Source organism: Cibotium barometz, chromosome 19 (genome assembly GCF_041138505.1).
Source record: "Cibotium barometz isolate CiBa-2024 chromosome 19, ASM4113850v1, whole genome shotgun sequence".
In the NCBI taxonomy this organism is placed as follows: Eukaryota; Viridiplantae; Streptophyta; class Polypodiopsida; order Cyatheales; family Cibotiaceae; genus Cibotium; species Cibotium barometz.
Window position 1 is genome coordinate 46,256,863 of NC_141064.1, and position 16,096 is coordinate 46,272,958.

The 16,096-nt window shown below is 45.0% G+C and overlaps 1 protein-coding gene across 5 annotated transcripts in view; it reads left to right on the forward strand.

Annotated features, from left to right (window-relative positions):
• The window catches only part of LOC147628668 (uncharacterized), a 49,650-nt gene extending 39,765 nt beyond the window's left edge, over positions 1 to 9,885 (forward strand). The window contains exon 2 of one of the 5 annotated variants that reach the window (XM_086813880.1): positions 9,313 to 9,885. The gene's annotated coding sequence lies outside the window, so the exon portion shown is untranslated. Of the gene's footprint in view, positions 1 to 9,137; positions 9,233 to 9,284 lie in introns of those variants that run through there. The other 4 variants (XM_086813882.1, XM_086813881.1, XM_086813884.1 and 1 more) reach the window with 4 other exon arrangements.
• The last annotated feature ends 6,211 nt before the right edge of the window (positions 9,886 to 16,096 follow it).

The window sequence follows — 16,096 nt, forward strand, 5'->3', positions numbered from 1 at the left end:
CGAGGAGAGGATGGAGAGGCATCTGCCAGAGGATAGGTGTCAGGGGGGGCCGCCGGGGGAGGCGGGAGAGGGGGGGCTGGGGGGGGAGAAGGAAGGGTGGAAGGAGTGCTCTCCGGGTGAGGGGAAGGGGAGCCGGGGGTCGAAGAGTGCGGCCCAGGATCCTCAGGAATCTGCTCCAAGGAGGGTGGGGGGCCCCCCGCGGGGGGAGGTGGGAGCGGGGTCTCCACGTGGGAGGCTCCACCAGCGGCCTCAACGGGCACTGAGTCTGAATCCTCGTCCATCGGGGTGGGACCTGCTGGCCGCCTATCCCTGACAGGAGCATAAGTGCGGATAGGTGCCTGTGCGCCAGCCGGAGTCGCCTGTCCGCCAGCCTGTGCTGCCTGCTGGCGTCTGCGACGACGGTCCCTGCGGGCCGGGCGTTTCCGCCGGCGAACCTCCTGCCATCCGCCAGCCTCCTGGGACTGCGCGGCATCCTCCGCCGGGGCCTGCTCGTCAGATGATGGCGCCTGCTGTGACGAGCCAGGGATGTCCGGTCTCTGAAGTGGATGGCCACCCCTCCGGTCTCCTGCAGGGGGTCCGGAGGCGGCATAACGTGAAGGATGAGCCCCCTTGCGGGGACAGGCGCGTGCGAGATGGCCCATCTCCCGACATATGTAACACTGGCCGGGGAGGCCCGAATACTCCACGCGCTGTATCATATGTCCTCCAGAAAGACAAGGGAGAAGGATCGTCTTCGGGAGGGACTCCGGTGACGGAACCACAACCCGAATGGCCGGGAGTCCTGCTGCCCGAGCAATCACTGAAGCCGCTGTCTGAGGCGTCTCCACCACCTGCCCGAACGCCTTGCCAATGGATGACAAGAGGGGCAAGTACTCCCTACGGAGTCCAGGAAAACAGATAGTGACGGGGAAACCTGTCGCGCCTGCTAGCGGGTCAGAAGCGGGGTCGAAACCATGAGTCCATCGCGCCAGGAACGCTCGGGAAGAGCGGAGGGCAATGGGGCTCCGAGCCAGCACCATCTGAGCTGCCTGTGGGGACTCGAAATCCACCTGATAGTAGCCACGTCCCAAAAAATCCACGCTGACGATCTTGGCGGGCACGCCAACAAGGCTGCCTTGCAGAAGGTCGCGAAGCTCTCTCCGCATCGGACGGCTACCCACTATCTTGCAGACCAAGGAGGAGGCCTCAAGAGCGGAAACTGTGGAAACAAACAACTGAAGATCTTCAGCTGTGAACTCCAGACGGAGACCGGAATCGGCAGGGTTAGTCGGAGCGGCTTCCATGGAGTCCTCCAGAGGGAAAAAGCCAGAAACCGGGGTCACCAACGGGAGGGACACAGCCCTGCGAGGAAAAAAGAGAGAAGCGGCGGGTTACAGGATAGCGGGGGCGGGGCGCGGGGGGGGGGAGCTGAGGCGGGGAGGAGATAACGGTGGGCGGAGGGGCGGGACGGAAGGGAGGAGAAAGAGGGCGGAGGGGGGAGAGGTGGCGAGGGAGAGAAGAGAGGGGGAGGCGAAGGATGATAGAGGCGGAGGAAGAAGGAATGGGGAAGGAAGTAAACGGCGGGGGGAGAGGCGGGGAATGCAGCGAGGAGGGAGGCGAAGGAAGAGAAAGCGGGGGAGGAAGAAAGCGAAGAAGAGGAGGGAGGCGGGGGAGTGGAGGCGGGGGGGTGAAGGCGGGGGGGGAGAAACGCGCAGAAGGCGGTGGGGAGGCGGCGCAGAGGGGTGCGAGGAGGAAGGCGGGGGAGAGGGCGGAGGAGACCGCGGAGGGCTGGCGGGGGGGGAAGGTGAAACGCGATGGCGAGAAGCAGCGGGGGGGGAGAGCGGAGCTCGCAGGCGAAGCGCAGCTGTTTTCATGACCCTGAGCAGATCCTTCTTCATTGATGGAAGCATGGTTCCGGTCGACGGATTCGTCAGTTCTATACGAAATTCCGAGATCGAGGCACCCACGAAGCCGTATGGCTCGACGAGGAGTTCTTCCAGGAGTACCCCCAGTTATTGGCGGACTACTTGGAAGCCATGAACCTGCCGCCAAGCTAATCAGGAGGGAATGTCACATGCACTCTGCACTCAGTGCATAGTGACAAGATGGCTTATCATCAGAAGTGCAACAGTGGTACAGTTTTAGAACCCAATAGGATGATAATTGTCGTACGCCGTGACCCCATTGTACATCCTCAGTCCAGGATAAGTCAGGCACGAGCTACGTAGGTCATTCCTCAGCCTTAGTGGGTCAGTCAGTCAGTCAAGTCCCTTAACCCACTTGGAGAGAATCATTCATGCATGTAGAGTCAGTAGAAGCCTTAGGGTTTGCATCAGAAAGCACTCTGCATCCTGCATAATATGCATTCATATGCCTGTGCATCATTTAGAACATCCCCGAAGCCTTAGGGAAATGACCAACCGCCAGTTAGTATAAATAGGCTTGCCTAGAGCCTATTTTCTCATTCAGTCTTCATTGTGCTAAGAGCTCTTCTCCTCAGCCCTAGGAGCATTCTTGCCTTCAGCCCTAGACTAATCCAGCCCTTGGAGCTCATAAGCTTGCTTCTCCAGCCCTTGAGAACCCTTGCTTCATACAGCCCTAGGCGCCTGCTATTAGCCTCCAATCAGCCTGTTTTCAGCATCAAAGCAGCCCTGATTCAGTCCTCTACAGTCTCTAATTCAGCATACTGTCAAGCATCAGTTCAACGCCAGCATTCAGCCTGCAGTACCCTGCGTTTTTTTGTCCAGCAGCAGAATACCTCTGCGTTTCTGTCCAGCAGCCTCAGTACCCTGCAGTTTCTGTCCAGCAGCCCCAAAACTGCTGCGTTTCAGTCCATCAGCACCCCTACAGGCCTACGTTTCTGTCCACAGCAGTTTCCAGCCCTGAAGCAACAGTTTACAGCAGTTTCCAGCCCTGAATCTGCAGTTTGCATCAGTATCCAGCCTTCTGTGCATCATCCATACATGCAGCAGTCATCTGGTGAAGGTAACACAGCATTCATAAGTGTTTTCAGCATTCTAACATAGTGTAGAACAGTCCACCTTCTTCTTCTCTCAGCCTCAGGTGTGGAGCCTTTCCTCATGCCCTTGGGAAGAGTGCATAGGCTCGAGATCAGGTCATCGAGGTGTTTCTACAGCACTGTACAGATCAGCCACTCTCCGATCCTCCGAGATCTTGCGTTTGGCTTATTTACAGTCCACAGTCATTCTCTCTAAAGAAATAAAGCAAATACTATCTCGTTATCGGGATAGGGGGCCCTTCAGTGGGTAATTCGGGACCCAATCTGGTGCACAATTCTCATATCTCTCTCTCTCTCATCTCTTTAAAGTTTGAAGTATTGAAATGGATTGCTAAACTCACGAAACTCAGGATACAGAAGACGGTGTGAGCATTTGTGTGACAGGATCTTCCAATACAAAGACTTCTGCTGCATATCACAACACGAGAGACATGGATATCACCTACACAGCCTCTTCCATCGAAGATGCTATACTACTACAGAGATCACTTCATGAGTATCACTGACGATGGATTTATAGAGAGGCCTAGATACATGGAGGGCTTTTTACCACACGGCTCCCGAGTAGCTATTGGTCAGCTTAGAGTCTCATCACATCGATTGGAAATCGACTGGCAGAGCAGCACGGATCCTCCGAGAGGAGAGGGTATGCAGATTGTGCAGAGAGGAGGTGGAGAGTGAGGAGCATTATGTATGCAGATGCAGAGCATATAGAGCCATGAGAGAGAGAGAGAGATCCCATTTTATTCAGAGAGCCACATTCCCTACGCCAGATCTTTGAGGCAGCAGACCAGCGCATACTGGGGAGATTCATTCTAGACATACAGCGTCACAGAGAGACATCATTACAGGCTCAGACAGCTCCAGAGGGGGGACGAGAGACACAGATTACTACATTTTTTCAGAGATCCACCCCTCTCCCAGCCCCTGCACAGCAGGGAATTACTCTCTAGAGAGCAGAGACACTCAGAGCCCGCAGGAGACAGAGGACACCTGGCTTTCAGACACCATGCCTATACCAGAGAGAGATGACAGAGATTAGAGCTCAGTTTCACAGAGAGTGCGGAGCGACTGGCTCGCTTCAGAGCAGACCCAGGCATGTTCTTCAGGGAGCTGTGGACACCCTATACCATTCTATACCCCCAGTATGGTACAGGATGGAGCTAGCTAGGTTGCATATCATGATTGTATACTCCATGCATATAGCTTTGCATTCTCCTAGTAGTAGAGCTCCATCACCCCCCACTCATTGTACTTATTGCACACCCAGATTCAGCTTTTTAGTTCAGTACTTTTTCATTTTGTTGGGATGACAGAGGATACCACACAGGTACATTGATTTGTCTCATAGGCCGAGTTCGGTCTTTTGGAAGACGTTAATAAAATCTTTCTTTCTTTCTTTCTTTCTTTCTCTCTCTCTCTCCATTGTTGTATTTTTTTGCACTTGCTCTTGTATTCTCAGATTTTGTCATCATCTCCGCTGCATATTCTGACAGACCCCTCCTGTGAAACTTTGCCTTTATCTTTGGTGTTGTCCTTGTCAAAAGCTTTAGAAGCATCCTGGGCTTTATACTTGGCTTTTGCTGCTCGAGAATCATCACGACGAGCAAAGCAGTGAGCCTCAGTATGACCTGTCCTGCCACAATAATCACATTCATTGCTTTTGTCCTTGGATTCCTTAGAATCCTGTTTACCCTTGCCTTTGCCTTTGTTTTTGTTGTTGTTCTGCCTTTGCCTTACACCTTGTCAGAGGCAACAAAAGCAGACTTTGACTTGCTTTTGTCCTTGGATTCCTTAGAATCCTGTTTACCCTTGCCTTTGCCTTTGTTTTTGTTTTTGTTGTTGTTGTTGTTGTTGGAGTTTCCTTTTCTGTCTTTGCCTTTGCCCTTGTCAGAGGCAACAAAAGCATACTTTGACTTGCCTTTTCCACGAAGCATGCACTTGTCGTGGAGATAACTCATGACTTCCTCAAAAGGGGGGAGAGGATCACGGAAATAAATCAAAGGAAGCAGGCAACTTACCAAGAAGTTTATGGATGGGATTGTTGATGGTGCTTCTGTACTCCTCAAGTTGCAGCTTGATACGGGAAAACTCTCCAATCTTCTCAATCAGGTTATCTAACTCAGTGATGGTGGTAAGCTTCTCCAGATCTGACTCCAATTTGGCAATCTTCACTGTCGAAACTCTCCCATACCTCCTCTGGATCTCTGTCCACATCTGATGAGCATTACTCCGAGAGGAGACAAACTGTGCATGTATGGATGGAGTCATGCAATGGATGATGATAAGACGAGCCCGAGCATCCAATATGCTTCTCAAAGCAGGGTCCATGATAGTTGGTTGCGGTAAGCTTCATGGAGTCACTGACTTGGGGAGGATTGTAGGATGGTATGTGGGTAGGGGTGGGAGCAAGACTTGGATGAGAGAAACTCAGAGAGGAAAGATTGAGAATAGGAACCACCTATGGAGCGGTGGGAGCAGGGGATCCAGGCTGTGATGGTGCTGGAGAATCAACAGGAGGAGGAGCAGCAGTAGAGAAATCTCGTGAAGCCATGTCCTCTGACAAGAAACCTTCTCTGAGGAAAGGGGCTGAAAAAAAAATCAGCAAGTCCTCCTATCAGGCTGTGCACAGCAAGAAGGAAGGGAGGGAGGGTGGGAAACTGAAAGGAGAGGAAGAAGATCCCTCCAAGATGTAGTTCCCTGTCCTCAGCACCTAGAAGAGGGCTTCAACAATCAGAAAAATCAGCAATCTTTGCTGAAAAATTCAGAAATACAACAGTCCCAAGTGTCAGATGAAGAAAATGCAACACTCTTGAGGAAGCCTCTGCTTCCAGAAGAAAACGCAGCACCGTCTACGCTGAAATCTGCAGAAAACGCAGCAAACTATCGAAGCCTCTACTCCAAAACAGAAAACGCAGCTTTCTTCTGCTCACATGTCAGCGTTTTTCTCTGATACCATGAAAGAAAGTGAAGCAAATATAAAACACAGATGTAGTCCCAAGTACAAGATCTGTAAATGCTAGAAACTGATGTTTATTGCTGAAATCTGAGCACGAGGGAAGCCCGTAGGTGCTGTACAATGGTGAGAAGCAGTAGCAGCTCCTAATGACCTCAACTGAATGCTGAAAAATGAGATGAATTGAGGGAAAGGGAGCCAGCCCTTATATACTCCCTCAGAATGCTGGTTGGCCAGCTGTAGCAGGCCGACAGCATGGCTGTAGCATAAAATGCTACAAAAAATGCCTTAAAATACCAAAAAATGATAGAAAAATGCTGAATAATCTCTACTAAGATATGCCAATGCAGGGCCTCATAAAATGGCCACCAATACAAGCATGAACAAGGTGATGTGCAGACCCTCTGGAGATGATATAATCCAACAGCCCTTGTCCTTCTTCTTGGACAAGCAGTCTGGAGACAAATTGTTAGCATTGCATCCTTGTATGCTGCCCATATTTAGCCCATATTTGTTCCCTTTTTATGGCCCTTGATTGTGGGCTAGACAAGAAAGAAAACAGGCCCTCGGTCATCAACCTAGCCTTTTGAGACTATTTTTTTGTTAACTAATAGAAGGATCTTGTTTCTGGGAAAAAAAAAGTATTGCAATGGACTTTATCATGAATTTGCCTCATACTCAACAAGGCAATGATGCTATTTGGACCATAGTGACAGGGGGACGGAGGGACGCCCACGTGGGACGTGGGAACGCCGTCCCGAGCAGAGAGACCTGCACATCGGGCTGGGGACGGCCAGGAGGACGGGACGGAGGGGACGTGACCAGGGTACGGGCGTTCCCCCCTGTGGGAACGGGGGGACGACGTCTGCAGGGGACGGGGACGGCTATAACAGCTAAATCTTCAGGCATTTTTTTCAAATAAACGGCTACTAGCCGTTAACACTGGCCATTTGAGAGAGAGAGAGAGAGAGAGAGAGAGAGAGAGCAACACAACTATATAATGGGCTTGGAGCCACTCCTCTTCTACTCAAGCCTTCCAAGACTTGAGTTCCTCTCCACGATCTCCCTCTCCTACTCAAGCTTTCCTCTCCACTATCTCCCTCTCCTACTCCACGGTCCATCACCTTCCTCTCCACCCTCTCCTACTCACTACACCGTCCCCACCCCCCCGTCCCCGTTCCCTACCTTTAGCCGTCTCCGTCTCCGTCCCCGTCCCCGTCCCTTGGTAACTATGATTTGGACCATTGTTAACAGGTTTAGCAAGCAAGCACACTTCTTGCCGGTTAGAAAGACCATTAAGCCTGAGCATATGGTCAAGATATTTGTGGCACAAGTGTTCAAACACCATGGTATGCCTAAGTCCATAGTGGGAGATAAGAGATCCCAAGAAACTACGAGCCTTTTGGAGAGCTCTATTTGACAATATGGGCACTAAGTTGGACTTCTCGTTGGCTTTTCACCTTCAAACGAATGGGCAAAGTGAGGCTGCAAATTCAGCTGTCTTGGATATCCTCAAATGCTATGTTGCAGATCAGATTACAAGTTGGGAGAAGTATCGACCACTAGTAGAGTTTGCATATAACAACAAAGTGCATGCCTCCATGGGAAAAGCCCCATTTGAGATTGTTTATGGCAAATGATATTGCCATCCATCTTACACACTAAGGATTAGATCTTTGTAGCTGATGAGTATGTCAGAGATCTTGATGTTGCCTTTGCATAAGTGCGGACAACCATTGCTTGTTCATAGGATAAGCATAAGAGGGCCGCCGACAAGCATAGAAGAGAGGGACATCAAAGAGAATGATTGGGTATTGCTTAAACTTAAGAAAGCAAGACTCCGTAAGAGGCCAGGAAAGGAGGGAGCATGCCCTAAGTTCTCTACCAAGTGTTATGGACCTTTAAAGGTGATCAAGCAAACCAATGAGGATGCTTTCCGGCTTGCATTGCTTGATCATTGGAAGATTCACAATGCCTTTCATGTGAGTCTATTGTGGAAGTATGTGGAACTAGAGCCAAAAGAGCCTGTCTCACAGAAGAGCCGCCAGAGTTGATGAGCTAGAGAAAGTTCTTCAACCGAAGCAAATTGTGTTTCACAAGGAGAGAGAGCTACTTGCCGGTAACTTTCTCGGTGATACCTTGTGAAGTTGAGAGGACTATTTGCCTATCGACGCAAAATGGATTGATGAAGACTACTTCAAAGATTGCCCACAACTCCTTCGGGTGTATTTGGAGGCTTTTCAGTTGAGGTGAATTGTTTAGAAGCAAGGGGGGATGCCACCATTTGGTTGCCCAAGTTGTCTTTCCCTATTTCGTGCCAAGGTACGGGAGGCCAAGGAGCTTTGTGTTGCCCTTAAGGCGAGGACTCACATCACCCATGGGAGGCCATGCCTCATGTCACATGTAGCGTGGCTAGGATGTGGAATCCATTGTCAAGGATCCGAGTTTAGGCTTCCCACTGAGCTAGTTCCATGCTTAGGAAGACCATATTTATAGGTTCCAAGAACGGGAGCTAGTTCCATGCTTAGGAAGACTATATTTATAGGTTCCAAGAGTGGGAGATATATCCATTGCATAGTGCATATGCATGCATATCTGCTTGCTTGAAACTGTTTTCGCGTGACTTGTTTTCATGTGATTGCCTGCAATATGTGTCCAGTTCACGGGCAGGGGACGCCCACCCGTGAACCGTGCGAATGCCCTGTATTCTAACATGGTTTGTGGCATTTGAATAGGTGGTAAGTATTAATCTAGACCTTTATTCTTTATTGTAAAGGTGTTATAACCTTTATTGTTCAGACTCATTAAAGGTGGGCACCGGCCATTGGCTAGTGCCCGAGGCTCAATAGACCTTGTGTGGGCACCCTTAGCCATATAAACACACATTAATGTGTGAACTACTAAAAGAGGTGCCCATCCCAGTTTGAGGTTGAAGCTGTCATACCATTCTTTTTATTTGTCTTTTCGTAAGTCCCACATTAAGGGAGCAAATCTTACTTGGAGTACAACTGGAGTCCGATTCTCACATTAACTACTGTTGGGATGGCCAGTCAAATGTGGTTTAGTGCTGATGTAACTAGTTTCGTACATTTTTTTTAAAATAATTTTTTTTCTGTGGTTAACTATTTATCATGACATGGATTGAGAATTATTAACTAACATGTCTGAATCTATGTCAACTAGGTAGTCTCTAGCAGTTCATAAGCTATTAGCATTGACATTAATTTCACTGAACTCCTCAAATTTGGGCATGCATTAATTTCACTGAACTACCTCTCGCATGCATTATTTCCATAATTTGTCCACAAAATGAATTCCCTTTGGTAGCAGTTCAATTGCAGCCTGCTTGTGATAATAGGCTGAGACACCTTGTTCTTGAAGATCCAAGGCACAAGTGATGGTGGGTACACTCCACGAGCAAGCTTTCAGAGGGTGATAAGCCTGTGGCACGCATATGTAATGGGTACACTCTGAGAGCAAGGTATTTGTAGCTTTTAGAGGAGGTTATGTTCTTGCTTTCCCCTCACAAAGAAGCTGCAACAGGGCTGAAAATTTTATAGCTTGTTTTATGCAAGGTAATGGTAATGTCAAATGAAAGACCTGACTTAAGCTCCATCCTTTGATTAACCTCTTTATTGATGTGATTCCACTTTCTTGGATTGGATGATGATGTATTTTATGTAATACTGCAATTTACTGTGTTCTTCAGAGGACTGAAAGGGAGGCGCGTCATCAGTTCGTTTTGTAAATTTTCAGTGTTTCCATAAACACAGGCAAGCATGCACTAGAGAGAGAGAGAGAGAGAGTGGTTTGGTTGCAGCTAGTTTGAGAGCAAGCAGCCTGGACGTTTACACAATTTACCATGACTTATTCCAATTGTCAAAGAACAAAGACACATGCCATTGATTATGCAATAAGAACCCTTGAATCATATTGCATTGCCTCATGTGTTTTCCCTCTTTTTTAACATAATTGACAATGCCTAATCATAATAATCATCCTTTGTGTGTGTTGCTTTGACATATGTGATTATGAATGCCAAGTCTTAACGTGGCAAACACTTTTGATTGCATCTTGGAATGAGAGCTAGGTTTGGGTTCTATCTGGATAAATTTTAATTATGTGTTTTGTGAATATGGGATTTAATCATAAGTTCACTCTTGGAGTAGGACTTCTTTCAAACATCCTATTATTTTTCCCTAAAATCCTAAAACATTCTAGAAGTAACGAGATGGACGTGGGAGACTACCCATTGATGAACGTGGACGAGGGCGATCTCCCCAAAATCTAGTCATCCCTTCCCTTTTCCCCTTAAATATATATTTTTTGGGGCGTGTGGGGGGGGGGGGGGGTGGGGTTGTTCAAGGCCCTAAAAAAGTGCAATGGAAATGTTGTTTTTATGTCCATGATTTGGGAGTTGCAATGTCCATAAATAAATTGTTTGACTTTAAGACCTTAAAGACTACCATTAACCAACATGTTTGCATTAGACCGGGATATACTACAAGGATTCTTTTGGTTTTTGATTGCTTGTTAGGACTATATTCCAAATGAATGGTTGCCTCAAGCAAACCAGCTCAGTAACAAAGGACTTACCACCTGGGGGGATGATTGAGATATTCAGACGCATAGATGGCTTTCAAGCAATGAATTACAAGAAACCTTTAGGCTCAATAGACTTGAATTTCATAAGTAGAAGTTTGGCCCTATGGGATAACCACTTGGTTGAATATATTCAGGTCAAAGAACTTTTGAATTTCAAGGCAATAGTGTGGAAAGGTTCTAACAAGTTGCTTCTAGTTCCTAATTTTAAAGAAGTATACCTCCCCTACATGTTAAAGTGAATCATAGGTGGTACTTGGATTGGGATAGAAGGCAATGGTGTTTTAGATTTGAACATGCATGGTCTCGGATTATACCCCCAAAACTCTCGTCTTTTGTGGTTGATCTTTCATAAGGCTTTATGGACTAATAAAAGAGCCTTTAGATTGGGGTGAGGGAATGGTTTTTGTCCAAGATTTAATAGGCACATGGAATCTATCCCCTATCTCTTCATTATCATGTGTTGACAACAAAGATGCTCTTGACCTCCTACATAGGTGCATACAGTTGGCTCACTCGTAGTCTCTAAGAAAATATAGTGAGTTAAAAACATGATTAAATGAGGGAGATGCCTCCCCTCCCAACAAACAACAAACCATACTTCTTACTTTTCTTACTTTCACCCCTAAATTTCCTAGCGCCACCACCATACCGCCCCTTGCCACCTATCTTACCCTCCAGATCATCAGCTTGGTCAAAAAAAGAGCTCAAATTTTTTAAAATTTAAAAATTCTCAAAAATCTATCACAACTTTCCAAAAAGCTTCCCTAAGCTTATCTATGATTGAATTAGCTTTTGTGCTTCTCGTGCCCAAAAATGACCTTAAAAAATATAAAATTTTCTTTGCCCAAAAATCGATCCTCCCCTCCAAAATCTCACTCATACCTATCTATGACCAAAAAAATATTTGTTCATTTTCATAATCTCTTACCAAGATCCTATATTTGAGTTTTTAACGTTTGAAGTGGCATTTTCTCAAGATTGAAGTAGAATTGAGTTCAACCTATAGTAGAATCAAACGATTGTTGATGTCCTAGATCGTATGATTGTTGAAATAGAATCAAGCTATCAAACTGTAGAGTAGAATCAGATGATTGACGTCTTGGATCGAACGATTATTGAAGTAGATTTAAGCAATCAAACCACAATAGAATTGAATGGTTGAAGTTGTGGATTGGACGATTGTTGTTTTGGATCGAATGATTGTTGAAGTAGAATCAGGCGATCAAACTGCAGTAGAATCGAGCGATTGAAGAAGTTGAATCGCTCGATCGAAGAAATTAAATTGTCGATTGAAAAAGTTGAATCATCAATTAAAAGATTGAATTGAATGACCCAAAAATATCAATCGCGTGATTGAAGAAGTTGGATCGCAGAGTGAACTGATCTCGTGAAAAGCATGATTGAATTGTGTTGAATCCCACGATTTATGTATGAATTGGGCGATTGTAAAAGTTGGATCGTTGATCAAATTGGAACTAAATAGCATGATTAAATCATGTTGAATCCCACGATTTATGCAAGAATCAGGCTATTGTAAAAGTTTGATCGTCGATTGAACTAGACTTGGTTGGTGATTGTAGAGACATATCTACCACGTGTCAAAAGTTATGGTAAAGCGATGAGTTAAAGTAGTGAGTTGATAAAAATAGGTACCTATACTCCACGGGTGACCACTAGAGGACCCACTGGCAATAACAAAGAGGGATGGATGACATCGTATGGTGCTATAAAAGCGAGATGGACTAGAGAAAATGATGGCAGTTAAAAATGACTTTGATGACGGCCATATTTGATGCTCACTGTTGGAGTCAAGCTATTGGAGACAAACTTGATTGTAGATAAAAGTCATTGGGGGGAGCCAAATTCTGTGATGGAGAGAAGAAATACCCCACTATTAGATGGAGCCAACTGCTTTCCTTCAACCAAATAGAGATGATCGTTGGAGGACCCCACAGGTTACTATTCAAAATGTTATGGCCAGTGAAGAAGTTGCCTTCTCATCAAGAATAGAAAAGAAATCACCACCACTCCACCAATAAGAACTGAGAGCTCCAATGGAAGCTTGAAAAACACTAAAGACTAAATAACAACTTTGATATACCGCTATTAGCTCATAATGGACTTGAACTCACACACACACAATGCTCAATGAGAAGACACAAGGGTGTGGAGTGTGTGAGAGAATGACTAGCTCAAAGGGAAGAGAGAGGAACCTCTTTACAAAGTACAAATGAGAAACAATCCTAAACAACGGATGTGGTTGCTTATATACTAGCTAACCCTAAGGTGTTTGTTTACATCTGGATGGCCACGGGGGTGGGACAAAAGTGCCTATGGCATTAGTACATGGCCTCACTATAGTACTACCATAAATATCTAACAATGCACCTTTCTAGCCAAGGGATTTCTAATAGAGATATTAACTTTTAAAACTCTCTCAACTTGCACCATGCACGTGAAACAATATGTACCTTAGCACTTGTGGATTCAAGTTTTTCTACTACCCAAGGCTTCCCAAGTTTCATAGAACAACAAGGCTTCCCAAGTTTCATAGAATAACAAGTTGCTCTCGTCTCAATTAACGCTATGCTAGATACCTGGTTAGGTAGATATTTGAATCTCCAGCCTAGTTGGTTCAATGTCTAAGTCCTCATATTTGGTTCAATGTCTAAGTCCTCATATTTTAGATATTTGAATCTCCAGCCTAGTTGGTTCAATGTCTAAGTCCTCATATTTTAGTGATGTGAGTGCAACATATTCACATGTATAGTTCGTTTTTGAAACCTTTGTTTGGCTTTATCTTCACAGTCTTAGCTTTTTCCTTGGTTTGTTTTTCTATCCTTGATTTTTCTTATTTTTTTTAGCATTTTCTTATGCGCATGAAATGTCTTGGGTTAAGGGTCCATAATACTTCTTTAGTTTTCCCCATTGATGCATCCTTCTATTTCAACACTATCAAACGATTTCGATTCTCACTGAGCCTTTGTGGAGTGATCTTTACGACTCTGAAAGGTCCCATACCCTGATATTTCAAATTTCTTCTTCTTGTTTGAATAGCCCCGAACACAAGAACTAGGTCACCTTCTTGAAGTTCCTTATTTTTGATATTTTGGTCAATCCACCTTTTTTTCCCACGGGACTTCTCAACCATCAATCCATGTGATGCTACCATTTTGTTCATATAGTTTCTCAAGGTCAATCAACCTTTCAGCCACCATTGAATTTTTGGTTGGTCATTTGTTGATTATAATCCTCAAGCTTAGCACAATGTCCTCCATTAGCATCATTCCATCTACTCAATATGCGTGTGTATCTAGTTGTACCTTTGTAAGATGTTTGGTAGGCCCAAAGCACAACTATAAGCTTATGTTCCCATAGTTATAACTTTGTAAGATATTTGGTAGGCCCAAAGCACAACTATAAGCTTATATTCCTAATCGTTTGGTTGGCCTTAATAGTTTTTGTAAGAATAGCACATAATGTTTTGTTAGTGCTTTTACCCTAGCCAATTAGCTTGTGGGTAAGTGAAAATATACAAATGTGCATCTGATGAGCTTCTAGAAAGATAAATATTTACAAAGAAAGCATCTATCTGCTCGCACCATGCTCGAGGGGCCGAGGGGCCTACTTCATTATGTACAATGCCTTTCGGAGTCTGCACACTTTGATTTATGAATTGGGTATCTCAAACCTAGTTGGCAATGCCACATAAACCTCCTCCTTGATATGACAAAGAAAGCATCTATCTGCTCGCACCATGCTCGAGGGGCCGAGGGGCCTACTTCTTTATATACAATGCCTTTCGGAGTCTGCACACTTTGATTTATGAATTGGGTATCTCAAACCTAGTTGGCAATGCCACATAAACCTCCTCCTCCTTGATATGACAAATCCAAATGTTGACTTTACATCCATTTTACAATTATAGCCAATTATGATGACCAACCAAGGCTCGTAATACACAAATAGTGAGATCAGTCTAGCTGTGGGGGGGTGAATGTATCCTAGAAGTTAAACCCTTTGACCACAACCAAGGCTAGTAATACATGAATATAGCAGTCAGTCTAGCTATGGGGGGGTGAATGTTTCCTAGAAGAAGTCAAATATTTTGACCTGTGCAAAACCCTTTGACCACAAGCCTTGCCTTGTACTTATCCAATATACTATGTAACGTGTATTTAGTCTCCAAACCCACTTGGTGATAATAACCTTCCTTTATTAGGACGATCCATAAGATGCCAAGTGTGGTTTCTCAAAATTGAGTCACACTCTAAGTGTTTAGCCCCCCTTGAGTTCGGATCAGCTAATGCTTACTCCAAGTTGGTTGGCTCCTGCGCTTTCATTATCTTAACCAATAAGGCCATATTGACAATGTGAGTGGAGGTTCTCTTTTGTTTCTCTATTCTCTTGGATCTACAAGATTAGATTTGATGAGTAGCTTCTGTGCTTTGCCAACAACAAACAAAGATTTTCCATCTAAAAGCTTCTTCACCCATTTAGGATATGGCCCCTTCCTATGGTTTTTTAGGCTCTCTTCTTCACTCAAGAGCTTATGGCCCCTTCTATGGTGTTGTATTCTTCTCTTCTTCATCATTTGTTTGATGATAAATCTCTAATGAGGTTGCTCCTTGAGCACCGCATCATGGTTGACAACGATCTTCTTTTGCCTTTAGGTCATATAGTCGATAACACTTTGACCCCATACTATACCCCAATAAGATACACTTCTTGTTTTTCTTATCACCCTTGATTCTAGATGAGTCTATAACATGCACAAAATAGTAACATCCAAATGTTTTGAAATATGCGATTGATGGTTTTTTGTTGGAAATAAACCAAACATAAAGCCAAGATTAAAGCCCAAGGTTCAAAAGTTATTGTCCATGTAACTACAACATTGTAAAATGCACAAGAATCTAGTCAAAAAGGTGAAAAGAGGTCACCCTCCTCTGTAGAGAATCAGGGAGAAAATTGAGGGCATTGCCCACCTACATTCACTCCACCTCTCCTACAATCACTCCACCTCTCCACATTCCTCTCCATCTCTCCTGAAATCAAGGCACCTCTCCTATATCAAAGGATGTACTCTCCTACAATCACTCCACCTCTCCACATTCCTCTCCATCTCTCCTGAAATCAAGGCACCTCTCCTATATCAAAGGATGTACTGTTGGCCTATAAAAATGTAACCTTTGGAATGAAAAATTAGTTCTTGTGTTTGATTCATGCCCTCTTCATGCTTGTGTGATTAGCTTAATCTCATTTTAATCATATTCTTAATCACCCATCACTAATGGCATACATATGCTTTGATCCACCATAAATGCATCATTACTTTCATTCTCCTTCATGGTATCATATCTAGGCCATCCCTTGTTACCTTAATTACACTCCTCTAATCATCTTTACAACATTAATAATAGATCATTAAGATTTCATTATCATAAGCTTAATCTAGCTCATCTTCCCACAACATACACAGTGCTTTTGTGGGCTTAGATATTTATTAACACTTAAGATTTTGGTGATCTACAAAT